Source organism: Haliaeetus albicilla, chromosome 1 (assembly GCF_947461875.1).
Source record: "Haliaeetus albicilla chromosome 1, bHalAlb1.1, whole genome shotgun sequence".
NCBI classification, from domain to species: Eukaryota; Metazoa; Chordata; class Aves; order Accipitriformes; family Accipitridae; genus Haliaeetus; species Haliaeetus albicilla.
The window spans coordinates 25534827-25547712 of NC_091483.1; the positions used below are offsets into that span (position 1 = coordinate 25534827).

The following is a 12886-nucleotide window of genomic DNA, read 5'->3' on the forward strand; positions in this document are numbered from 1 at the left end:
AAGCAGCAGCCAAACAAAATGGCAGCCAAGCTGACATACTGCCCACAACTCAACCCAAATGTAAGGTCTGATCCTCCAACTTAGAAGCCATCCCATATCTTCACAAAGATCTGGGGCAGAAGTAAAAGTTTATATGAGCAAGATGAGTACTGACTGCAAAGCAAAGCTGCATGCAGGTTGACCAACCTTTTTAATTAAGTGTGTCTGTGCGCTCAGTTAGAGCAGAAGTAGAAATGGATCTCTGGGACAGGTAAACTGGCTGGAAATACCTTAATTAAAAAAAAAAAAAAAATTATGGGGTCCTTGCCAACAGTTTTTAAGGTAATCTGTTGCAAATTAAGATGTAAGGCCATGTCACTGGGGAAAAAAAAAAGTTTGAAATAAGAAAACAGACTTTAAAAGGAACACAGCATTCACAATGGAGGGCAGTTGTCAGTGGATTCCCATGGGAAACTGCGCAGTTCAACTGCCTCATAAATGACCTTGAAAAAGAATAAGATTTGACAAAGATGCTTGACACCACAAAAATTAATCATTTGACTGTAGAAAGATTTCATGATGATGAGATTGGGAAAAAAAAATTACTGTCAATGAATATGAAGTAAAATACAGACAGGAAAGGCAATCCCAATTACAATTATATATGATGGATATTAAAGTCAAGTTTCAGGAAAGCAACTGTAGACACATTGTGGACAGTAAACGCCAGCTCAATGTGTGGCAAAAGAAAAAAAAACAGCAAAAAAAAGTTCAGAGTTGTTATGTAAATTATAGAGGACAAACAAAAAAATTATTATGCTAGTGTAAGTCATTGGTGTAGCAGCCACTTCTTGAATAGTGGATGCTGTTCTGACCTCCATAAAAATATAGCAGAGCTTCAAAAGATATAAAAAAGTGTACCCAGGATGACCAAGAATGAACAAAGATACATGAGCCACACTGCAGACAAAGAAATTAATTAGACTGGGACCCTTCAACACGGTAAAAAGAGGCAGGTGAGAGAATTTTTTACCTGTTTATGTTCTCAAGTAAAAACTTCCAGTGTGTCTCACAACAGAAGAACTAGGAAATATCAAATTAAATTGTTAGGCAGTCCATTTAAAATAAGCACTTTACCAGATATTCTTTTTTTCAGATAATTCATAATTAAATCCATTGTTTAAAATAACTCATTACTATATCATGCCACAAGCATGAATAGAATTAAAATGCAACTGGGCAAATTTATTGAAGAGAGGACTGTTAAGGGCACTAAAATACAACAATATGGTAAAGCTTATAAAAAGAAATCTCTAAGGCTGAGATCATTAGAAGATGGAAAATACTCTCTACTGGACATGTTCTTGTACTCTTTCCCTAATCTACCAGCCACTGTCAGAAATAGGCTAATGGACAAAATGTACTTCTGGTGTGATTCAACACAGTCCCTCTTATGTTCTTATAACAAAACACCAAGGAAACAAGATTATTTTTGTCTAGTGGGGTGGAAGAAGAACTAGGTAGTAGAAAACACCCACAAAACTAGTTATATTTGCCATAAATAAATAAATTTTATGCATTTCCATTATTTTTGTTTAAAATACTTCAGTTTAATGGAAGTTAAGAAACTTGCATTATGTTCAATACAAATTCCATGAATGTCCAACTCACTTTGAACTAGTCTTAAACACAAGTAAAATTCCTCTTTCTCTGAAACTGAAAATCTCTGTTGGGTTACAAGAATAGATTAGCTGTAACTAATCTGTCCTGGTTTCATGGTTGTCCTTAGGTACCTACTTCTTTCTTAATTGTCCATGGTCAGTAAATTACTGTGCTGTCTCAGAACAAGAGAAATTCCAGCACTTATTTCTGTATTATTTTATAATACTTCATAAAAATCTGAAGCACTAATGTAGCTGATTGATGCATGTTGAACATGCAAGTAAGTAGGTAAGATTTAAAATCATTACAAGAATTGTTTTATTCTTGAACTACCTTTTCTGGTACACTAATGGAAGTTACAGAAGATCATAATTTTAGCTTAAAAACCCACTAATCCTGGAAAATTAGAGAAATCAGCCAAGGCTTTTTCCATTGACGTATGGCTTCCAGACCTCAGAGAGGTTGAGCATGGAAACAATCCGTCCACACTGTAGCAATACTCAGCTTGATTCATCAGAAACTGTTTTCCTATTCCCTGAGCTTCCCAGGATCATCACTACTCAAAAAGACTGACAGAGTTTGGTCATCCTTCAACACTGAAGCTGCTTTAAAGTGATAAATGTCGCATTTTTACCAGTTACTTCAGTTTCCTCTGAGTAAACCCTTCTATCTTCTGTGACTATTTGCAATTTGATGTTTAAATTATTTCATTACTTCTTCATTTCTTCTCTTTTAATAGGTCTAGTTACAGCATCTCCTTTCCTTTTTTTTTTTTTTTTTTTTTTTAAATCCCTAATACATAAGCAATTTCAAGCTACTTAAAGAACCCAAAGTTACAGATATTGGTACAATGTTGACCGTGGTCTTTGCACTACGAATACTCTCACAGGACTTTCTCTTTTTCTCCAACACATTTAATGTGCTATTATTTCTTTTTTTATTTCACTGATGTTTTGATTTTCTAAAACTTTCAAAGTTTTTACTATTCATACAATTTTCTTTTTTACAGGGAGCACCATTATTGTTTACTTTCCTCACGTATCAATAATGACATTTCCATGACATTCCATGGCTGAGACAGTCAACTCTCTACCAGTCTACCCCTGTAAAATGCAGAAGGGGCCAAGAGTGCTCAACTATAAGCTCTATAATTTCATTTTCGTCCTAACTCATCTTTTTCCACTAAGGAGAACTGCACCCTCCACTTCTCTCCAAATGATGCCTTCTCTGCAGCTTCAACCCTGAAGAGGCATTTTGCCATATTATCCATTTTTTGCCTGTTAATATTTTCAGAGTCAGGATGTGCATGAGCAATTCTACCATATTATCTTACATGAGACCAGTGGTCCCTTCAGTATCAATCACAAAAAGCCTTTGCTGAAAGGTGTGGGGAAACTCTGTGCTACACGCCCTTGTAATGAACTATCTCAAGTAGGGAAGTTTCTTCGTCACCTACTTTAATTAAAGATTGAGTTTTATTCTGAAGCTTGACGACTTAAATCCCTGCCCTAAAATCTTTTCTGATGTAAATCTGGAAATTTTTATTAGTGACATACATTTCCATGAAACATTATTTTAAAGGCAGAGACTCTAGGATGCAGGAGAACACAACAGTTATATAAACACGAATCCATAGCATATAATGTGGCATTAGAAATAACGTTAACACTTTTGTGTGGTGCTCTAAATGAATAACTTTTATGTTAGGAACAAGACTTGAGAATGTTATGCCGCTTGCAGAATTTACTTTTTAACACATCAACAAACATAAACATTATCTAAAGCCCCCTTCAAGAAAAAGTAATGCAATTCTAACAATAGTTAAAAAAAGAAGATAGTGAGTTAAGTGTAGAAAGGTTTAAAAACAGGAGTGAGTCTTATTGAGATATACTTTATTAAAAATACAGAAATGAACTTTAAAGAATTTTAATTATTCACAGAGAAGATTCTAGCTCAAGTGTGTATTAAAGTACTTTCCTGTTATTAGCTTTTGCATTCCATTAATTACTTTCTTAACTATTTCCTCACCTTAGCCATGCATCAAGGAAGGCTGCTTCCAGTTTTCCAGTAAGGATGAAGGAGATCTGCACAAATATATCCCTGCAGAATAAATGCATGTAATTTATTACAAAAATTGAATAGGAGGGGAAAAAATGCCTTTACCTCATTTTCCATTTGGCCTGAAATGACGATACAGACTGGACCATGCAATTAAATTATCTGCTGAGACCAAACATTTCCTGTACCGTTTTTCAAGAAATGACCTGTCTTTCACCCTCTTCTCTTCCTTTTTCAGCAGTGTTATTCCCAATAAGTAACCATTGGCATTCAGGACTCTGTATTTACGAAGAGTTACCACACATACTGTCATCTGAGCTGTCACTATTATGTCTATATCTATAAACAGGGAGAAGTCCGAAGCATCAAGTACTTTCTGCACGTATCTGCTTGTAGTATGTGCAAATACATGCACATCCCCCTTTTAATGCTACTTTTCCCGCATTCTAAGTGAATTTGTTTTGATTTGGTCTTGTTCACTTACAAGGCATTTCTGAACACTGTACAACCTCACAGAAAACCACAGCTGCAAGTGTTATCCTTACCTAGACATATATTGTTATGCTTTCTTTTTTCATACTTAGTAACTATACAAAATAATGGTATAAACTAGAGTAGAGAAAGTAAATATTCTGTCTCTTTTACATTTTCGATTGGTCAATTTTTGTAATTGTGTACCTGTACCATTGTACAGTACGACTGCCTGTAGACACATTGAACATTTCAAACAGGGTACACAAAGAAATATGTTTAACAGCACAGAGAAGTAATCATGGAGCAAATCGCTCCATGTAACGGTTACCATCTATTTTCCATGAAGCACAGGGTAAAGCATGTTAATGTAAAGTACAGATATTGCAATGCAGTGTAGTGTTACACTGTGCAGCGAGAGCCCAGCAGCCTGCCTCTGAGCTGCGGCAGTCTGAAACCGTGCACAAGTGCTTACAGCTGCAGTGACATGGTGCTAAGCATGTTTTAAGACTAGTCCCAGTCGAGCGGCATCTTATCCAACCAGAAACAATCCCACAATCCAGCTCTTTTTAAGTGATCATCCTTGTATCATAACAGATTAAGGTTGCAGCTACTTTGGATTATGGTTAATCTAACCTTTATCCATTCACATCTTCACCTGAAACTTACAAGGACCAAGAGTCAATTGCCAGGGCATAATTCACAATGACACTGATCTCTCCTTCCTCACTCTAATTATCTGGATTAAGAATAACACTTTTGAGTAATTATTTTCACATTGGATAAACATTAAGCTTTCCTGGATTTATCTGAGCTTTTTCTTAACATGAAATAGATCCAAGCAGGCTTATAAGAACATAACTGACAGCGGTGACAGCTTAATCAAGGAAACCCTAAACAACTAAAACAATAGGAAATGTTTGTTTCACATTGTTTTGAATAATCAAGAACCAGAAACTTGATAACCCACTGGCAAACTATCTACTCAAAGACCAAAGAAAAAGCAATATCCAGGCAGATCAATTACTGTGACTTGCACTGTCTTAATAGAGATGCAAAATTTTCTCTGATGCAGTACCAGCTCAAAAGCAAACAGGAGTTTGCCAGTTGCAGAAAATGTACAAGCCCACAAAGCTGCTGATTTACAGGACCGATATTACAGAGATTTAAAATTACAGAGATTTAAAATGCTAAAATTATAATTAAAATGAGTCAGATACCAGCTGTATCACTTCAGATGACAATTTCTGGAGAAACTGCATCGTCCATCTCAGGCTACAGAGACTCCCCAAAATTGCTATCACAAGCAGGCTAGAAAAATCTTCCAACCTTGTCTTTGAAACTACCTAAGATCATATACAATTACACACTAAAATCACATCACAGAACCCAATTACACTTTGGCTTTGCAGATCTACAGATAACCTCTTAAAGAGCAAACTCCCTTACTGTGTCGACCCCTGACCTCGAGCTCTTTTTCCAATCTTCAGCAGCACCACATGTTTCTTTCCCAGAGTGAGCCAGGACTTGGAGCCGCAAGGTTTCGGATGGGTAGCAAGTGCTCCAGCTATCATAACTTTAAGGTTAAGGGAGCACACTGCTAATATCTCATTTGCCAACTTTAATGCATTCCTTATACTACTATTTAATTTAGTTTGAACATTATTTATGAAGGCGTTTTCAGTAAGTATTTTTCCATTTGTTGGAGGCTTTTAATAATTTATAAGTAATAATTTTATTTAGCTCTTAAAAGGCTTTAAAATGTTATGCATCAATTGAATACTTTAACACGCACTGGAAGCTGAATCACAAAGAAATGTATTTACTTCTTAATTTTAGGAATTATTTTAGAAATTGATCAAATAAGAGGTACAGAAGATTTTGTTTAATAACTTGACTTCCCTGAGGCTCCACAATAGCAATCACACCACTGGGACTTTCTCTTCCCACACTTAGCAATGACAAATCGTGAAACTAGGCTTTCATACTGGTTTATGGTTTCCATGATTTCTTCATCATATCAAGAGGAGAACAGGAGTTACAGCAGAACGTTATGAGTTGGCTTCCAAAAAACAGAAGGCAAAACACCACAATTCTGGGCACTTAACTGTAGCTGGGGCAAAACAATAAAAGTGATACCAGGTGCAACATCTTTCTCTGTGCATACGCAAACCCTGGTTCACTTGGAACTATATTCTGTATGTGAACAGCACCCATAAACTGTGAATACTGACATATACTCACCTGCAAGTTACTGACAACTTACCCTGATGACTGGCAAGGACCCTCACACTTCAGATAACTTACCACTCACAGCTATACATATATATAGAGAGCAAGCCTGTCTATATTTCTCTGTTTTAAGCCCTCATAAACAAAAACATTGGCATTCATCTCAGGTGTTCAATATGCCCTCTACTTGCTGAGCAAAACTCACCTGAAAAACTGTTCTTCCTCGCTAGTATGACTTCTCCTGCAGTGATTTCTCCAGGCAATATTTCCTACTATGCTAACTTAAAGAAATAATGGAGGAATTGTGTAGGTTGGCCACTCCTTTTCTTTCCAGCTGGACACGGTCTATTGCTTACTGATTGACATATTACCATGAGAGGCCATTTAGCACTGTAGCCATACTGCCTTAAGTCTCCCTTTTTTTTCCTTAAATGCAGGGTCTCTCAAGTGTTCACTCAGCTGCTTATACTGGATACCAAAAACTGTCTTTTCGTGCATTTCATAATACTTCTTAAGCAAGCAGAAGGGACCCAAAGACTTTGAAATGATACAAGAACTGAGAGACATGAAGATACTTCCTAGTGTGATCATGGCACTACTTTCTAAACTATAGTGTACAAAATCTTCATAACTGAACACATTGAAACCTGTCACAAAATGGTTGAGGTTGGAAGGGATCTCTGGAGGTCATCTTGTTCAACCAAGCAGACATGGTACAGATAATTTGTGGGTGGATTGACTACACATTTTTACTTGGAAAATATCCTGATTGCAGCAATTAAGACTGTATTTTTTTATTTAAGACCTTTTCAAAATAGTCCACCTCTTAGGAATCTAAGGTCTCCAGTGGTTGGTATTAACTTCTACCCATCTACTAGATCTTTACTTTAAGCAACACCTCAACCATCCTGCATGAATGCTGACTTTGAAATCTTTTGCTTTCATACCTTTTTTAGTTTCAATCAGTGCAACTACACTATAAGGTAGACATGTTCCGCATCCTTTTATTTACATTACCATAAGATCTCCCAGCAGCATTCACTGACTAAAAGGAATACGTTCACCAGTAAGTATGCTTCTTAAATTTACTTTTAACATGAAGCAATATGTTAATATGCTGGAAAGCAAGCATAGATTTAAAACAATCTTGAAAACTGGGGAAACACTCTAAAAATTAGTTAGGCAAAATGTAAGGTAGATACAAATAACTGATTGCACAAATAGAGGATAAGAAATAACTGGTTAAGGGGTGCTGATTTGGTGTGGGCCAATTTCAGAGAGCCCAAAGACAAGACAGAAGGATCATCATCAGTGTAAAACAACCCAAGAAATTCAGGAAAATCTGAAAGAACTGTGGATGGGAAGAGAGATGGATTATTGGTCTTCAAATAGCTGAAGAGGTTATTCTACTCTGAGCCTTTGGTGGATAGGTAAAGAGCTAGGTGGCTAAAATTACTTTAGTAGATTAGATATTGGAAAATGTAAGGATAGTGAAAGTCTACAGTAGACTGTTTTGCGGAGTAAAGCATCTCCCTCACCAGGAATCATGAAGAACAGATTAGACAATAGTCTGTCAAAAACAATGCCATTATAGCTGACTCTTCTGTGAGTCAGAAAAAGAGAGTACATCGCAGCCACATTTAGCCCTATTTTCAAAGATTACAATGTGATTCTACTTGAGAATGTGTGCTGGTTTTGGCTGGGATAGAGTTAATTTTCTTCATAGTTGCTAGTATGGGGCTATGTTTGGGATTTGTGCTGAAAACAGTGTTGATAATTCAAGGATGTTTTCGTTCCTGCTGAGCAGCGCTCACACAGAGCCAAGGCCTTTTCTGTTCTCACCCCACCCCACCAGCGAGGAGGCTGGGGGGGCACAAGAAGTTGGGAGGGGACACAGCTGGGACAGCTGACCCCGACTGACCAAAGGGATATTCCAGACGATATGATGTCATGCTCAGCAGATAAAGCTGGGGGAAGAGAAAGAAGGGGGGGGGGGGAATGTTCAGAGTTACGGCATTTATCTTCCCAAGTAACTGTTACCCATGATGGAGCCCCGCTTTCCTGGAGGTGGCTGAACACCTGCCTGCCCATGGGAAGTGGTGAATGAATTCCTTGTTTTGCTTTGCTTGTGTGTGTGGCTTTTGCTTTACCTATTAAACTGTCTGTATTTCAGCCCATGAGTTTTCTCACTTTTACCCTTCTGATTCTCTCCCCCATTCCACCAGAGGGGAGTAAGTGAGCGGCTGTGTGGGGCTTAGTTGCTGGCTGGGGTTAAACCATGACAGAATGAAACATCAAATGTCCTTGTAGGCCTGGTGAAAAGTATTTTTGATCAAAATTCTTTTTCCCAATAGAAAATTAATTTTTGACTGGGTATTTTCCCATACATCATGTCTGCTTTCTCCATAGCACATTTCTGACTATGGTTTTCACTGGATTTATAATATTTTTTCTGACCAAGGCAGCTGCAATTTCTACTTAAAACATTTCACCAGGTTTTGTTTCCATGCTACATTCCCTAACTCTTTTCTACATCAAAACTTTTCCAGTGCAGACCAATCTTTTTCACTTAATTAATATAAAGAAAAGAATTTATAATGAAGAGAAGATGATTCATATATACTTTGTTTAAAGACACCTCTGTGCAAGTTTGGCCACACAATACCACATGGCAGTACAGCCTTCCAGTACCTAAAGGGGGCCTACATGAAAGCCAGGGAGGGGCTTTTTACCAGGGCGTGTAGTGGTAGGACAAGGGGTAATGGCTTTAAACTGAAAGAGGCTAGATGCCAAAAATCAAACCAGTCTGTTTATGGCCAAACACTGTTTGAATCAACAATGCATGTGCTAGGAAATGTTGATGTTTTTTTCTTGCATTTATAGAAAAAGTCTGTATTTTCCGCAGGACAAAAATTGTTTTCTCCTGCCCCTCCTTTCACGATGATTTTCCACTGGAAAAATGAAGAATTCTCTGACCACTTCCCATCAAGACAGATATTAGGAAACTAAGAGGAATTAAGCTAGAAGGGATGAACAGCTCTGCCAACAGTACCTTCATTATTTCCTGGAGGAGGAAGCTTTTTAAATTTTACAAGTACAAAGGAAGTGCTTCTATTGTCAATGGAAAGAGTGCAATTTGATTTTCAAATATTCCTTACCTGTAAGTTAGGAATAAATTTATGATCAGATGCATGGATCCATTCAGCAACTCTTGAAAATATCAGTGCTGAATTCTGATAGCAATCCCCACTGAAAGAGATAGAAAGGCTGAGTGGATGCATTTTTTTATTCCTTGGACAGGCTTAGCACTTCTCTGTATTATTATTCTCCAATTTCAATGGTACAAAAGTTTCTAGCAAGGAAGTAGTCTGAAGATGGAGCCTGACAGCACTCCAGAACATATTATGTTAACTGACAAAAGGAAACATTTTTCTATACTCATGAGGAAGCTGGGCAAACTGATTCAGGTGTAAGAAGTGTGCTCAAGTTAAATATTCTTTGATGATCATATCTGCCTTTAGGGAACCCTTGAAAATGTTGCTACCAGGTTTCCAGTGGAGGAAATTGATGAGACCTTAGAGAGAATGGAGGCATGGGGCCATTCCCAGTTCAATCACCACAGTCACCACTCTGTCCAAGTGTTTCAGAGAGTGGTTTTATTGAAGGAACCAGGTAGAACCTTTATGAGCAAGACTTGCTGGAGGGGGGTTGACTGATACAGAAGACAAACACCCAGAAATTCTTGCTTTCAGCTTGGAAGGAGGCATGTCCCACAACACAAGCACTGGAAACTAAATTGCTGACAAAACATTTCTTTCTTCAAATTCAGTGGCAGAAGATAAGCTGGCAGGCACCAACATCTCATTTCTTTCATGTAAGTAGAAGGTAATATATCACTCGCTAAAAAGCCCACGTAACCTTGAATGAAAAGAAATAAAGACAAACCTCAAAAGAAAGCCTTAAAAAGCCATTCTTGGAGACTATTTCTTGAGGACAGACACCACCTGGCAGCTTAATGTCTCAAGTACTAAAAATAGTACTTCCCGCTAGAGAAAACAATGTAGCAGTATTCTCAGAGAGGTAAGAAAAGATTTGATTATAAGAAGCAGCAATCAATTCTTTTTCTGTGAGAACAATGCATATTCAAGTCCCAATCTGCAGACAACTTCTGGAATAGAGTTTTATTGTATTTCCAACCTCTTGATAAAATATATTCAATTTTTTTTTTTTTTTTTTATTTAGGGAAAACTAAGCCTTTCTTGACACTCTCAGAGAGGATGAATAACAAGACAGAAGAAAGTTTGTTGTTTATTTTTCTCTGAAAATGGTGTTACTGTAACACATCTCACCCTGATACAACATTAGCTTTAGAAATAATGATAAATAATCATCCCTGTAAGATAACATCATTATTTTTTATAGCATTAATACTCAGTGGAAATATATGCCCTTTTGGGTGAGGCATAGTCAAGACATTCTGAGTAGCCCACAATTTCAGAAGTAGATGCAGGCAATGGGAAGTGGATTAGCAGGAACCAGGATGGAAGAAAGCTTCTCGTCAAAGTAGCATCAAAGCTGATAAAGGGATCCAAACCCAATCCTGTGCAGGCTGTAGTTACATTTGAGCCATTGGTACTGGCACTGTCATATTTCTGAGAAGCACTGAACATACTTAGCCCTGATCAGAATTACCACCAGAAATATTTTCTATCAAAGCTACTGGTTTTAATATATTAATGTATATAGGCAAGCTGGGTAACATTCTTTTTCAATTAAAATACCATACACAGCATCTATAAGAGGGATAAATTCAACTTGTATTTAGAACTGACAGTTGCTTATTCTTTCACATCATCAGCAAGTCACCCACAGGTGCAGAGAGCTCTGACTTTCCAGCCAAGAGGATTTCAGATGCTAGATTTAAAATGACATATGATAATCCAGAAATGAAAATTAAGTGTCATGTACTCCTTCATATAAAAAGAAACACCCATCACTAAGGGGAAGACAGCATTGCTGGAGGGGGGTTTTTTGTTTCATTTTGTTTCAAGCCTGCTATTCAACTGCTATTTCAGTTAGTAACGCAAGTGACACTCAGCAAGTCTATAAACATAAGGTTCACCTTTCAAATCTAACCCAACATCCTCGAAGTTGAACATATGCTTCAAAACAGGCTGACTTCAGAAACATTTTGTTTCTTATACATGCTTTACCTTCAGAAAGCCTTTTGCAAAACATTTCTTGCTGCTCTTTCCAACCCTTCTGCTTCAGGCTGCCATTGGTTTATTATACCAACATGACCTCGTCTCTCTGAGACTCTGCCTCAGGAAGTTGTAAAACCGTGATCTTGTTTCAGTTATTAGGAATTCCAAATTGAAAATTAATCATCTCAGAGTTTTAAGAAGTTGCAGCTATCATGAAAATAAATTTGAAATCAACCTTTTTTCATGTCCACCTGCCATCTTTATAAAAGTCAAAACCATATGTGTTTCCTCTTTGAAGTCCGGTTTTGCCCCCTAATGATAGCCCTCACATTCCACAATATTGTTCTGCTAGCTCTAGCCTTCCTTCAGCCAACAAGGGGAAAAAAGAAAAAAAAAAAAGTAAAAAAAATCAACAGCAGCATGACAAATGCTTGTGCAGATGTCTGATGCTGATGTAACAAATGGCTATAGTCTATGAAGTTACAAGTACAAAATAATGTCAACAAGTTGCAATGATAAAACAGCCCATGAAATACTTCAATATATGTTCAACATTCAGGGCAATTTCTGGTTTGCATTACCGATCATTTTTTTACTAGGTTGAAATGATTCTTCTTACAGAGGAGCCATTGTTTATGGGTTGGTTTTTTTCAAATTTCTGTCACAGCCTTCACATTGGTAATTCTGATTAATGTGCTCTGATTCCCTTATTTTGTCAAGACTTTGCATTTTGTTATGAAAAAGAAAGCATTTGTACTGCTTTAGAATCCAAGCTCTAGGCTGGGTAGAATGAAGTTGTCACTGCTGCAACACTTGCGGTAACTCACCTTGCAGGTCTTCGAAAAGCATCAGAATTTGCTGCTCTGCTAATGCCCATTTGTGAAAAGCGCAAAACGTAGAGCTGGGTCATGTAGAACACAGGATGATCTTGGTCTCAGCAAAGATTTTAACCCAATTATAAGTTTTCTATTTTTCTGTAGTAAAAATTAAACTTCCTTGGGTTGTCTTTTTAATGTTTAAAGCAGATGGACAGGAAAATCAAATCACTAGTTGCTTTCATTTGTCATTCACAAACTGCCAAGCTGAGCACAGAAATATAGCACGCTTATATCCTTCATTATATTCTAGTCATTCAAACATGCAAACAGGGGAAGGGAGGAAAAGTAAAAAAAAAAGTGAATAAGATAGAAGCACAAAAGGTTGATGCTGTGGCTGGATACAAAATCAGGCACTAATGAAAGAATTCTAAGTCCACCTTTAATTGGGAAAACACATTTTGT

General features: G+C 37.2%; 1 long non-coding RNA gene across 1 annotated transcript; it reads right to left on the reverse strand.

The window, feature by feature from the left end:
* Nucleotides 1-186: 186 nt before the first annotated feature.
* Nucleotides 187-9651, reverse strand: LOC138685121 (uncharacterized). The gene is made up of 4 exons (XR_011324370.1): nucleotides 9561-9651; nucleotides 3670-3741; nucleotides 1013-1062; nucleotides 187-269 (listed from the first exon to the last, which is right to left on the reverse strand). It is a non-coding gene; the product is annotated as an uncharacterized lncRNA (long non-coding RNA).
* Between the last annotated feature and the right edge of the window lie 3235 nt (nucleotides 9652-12886).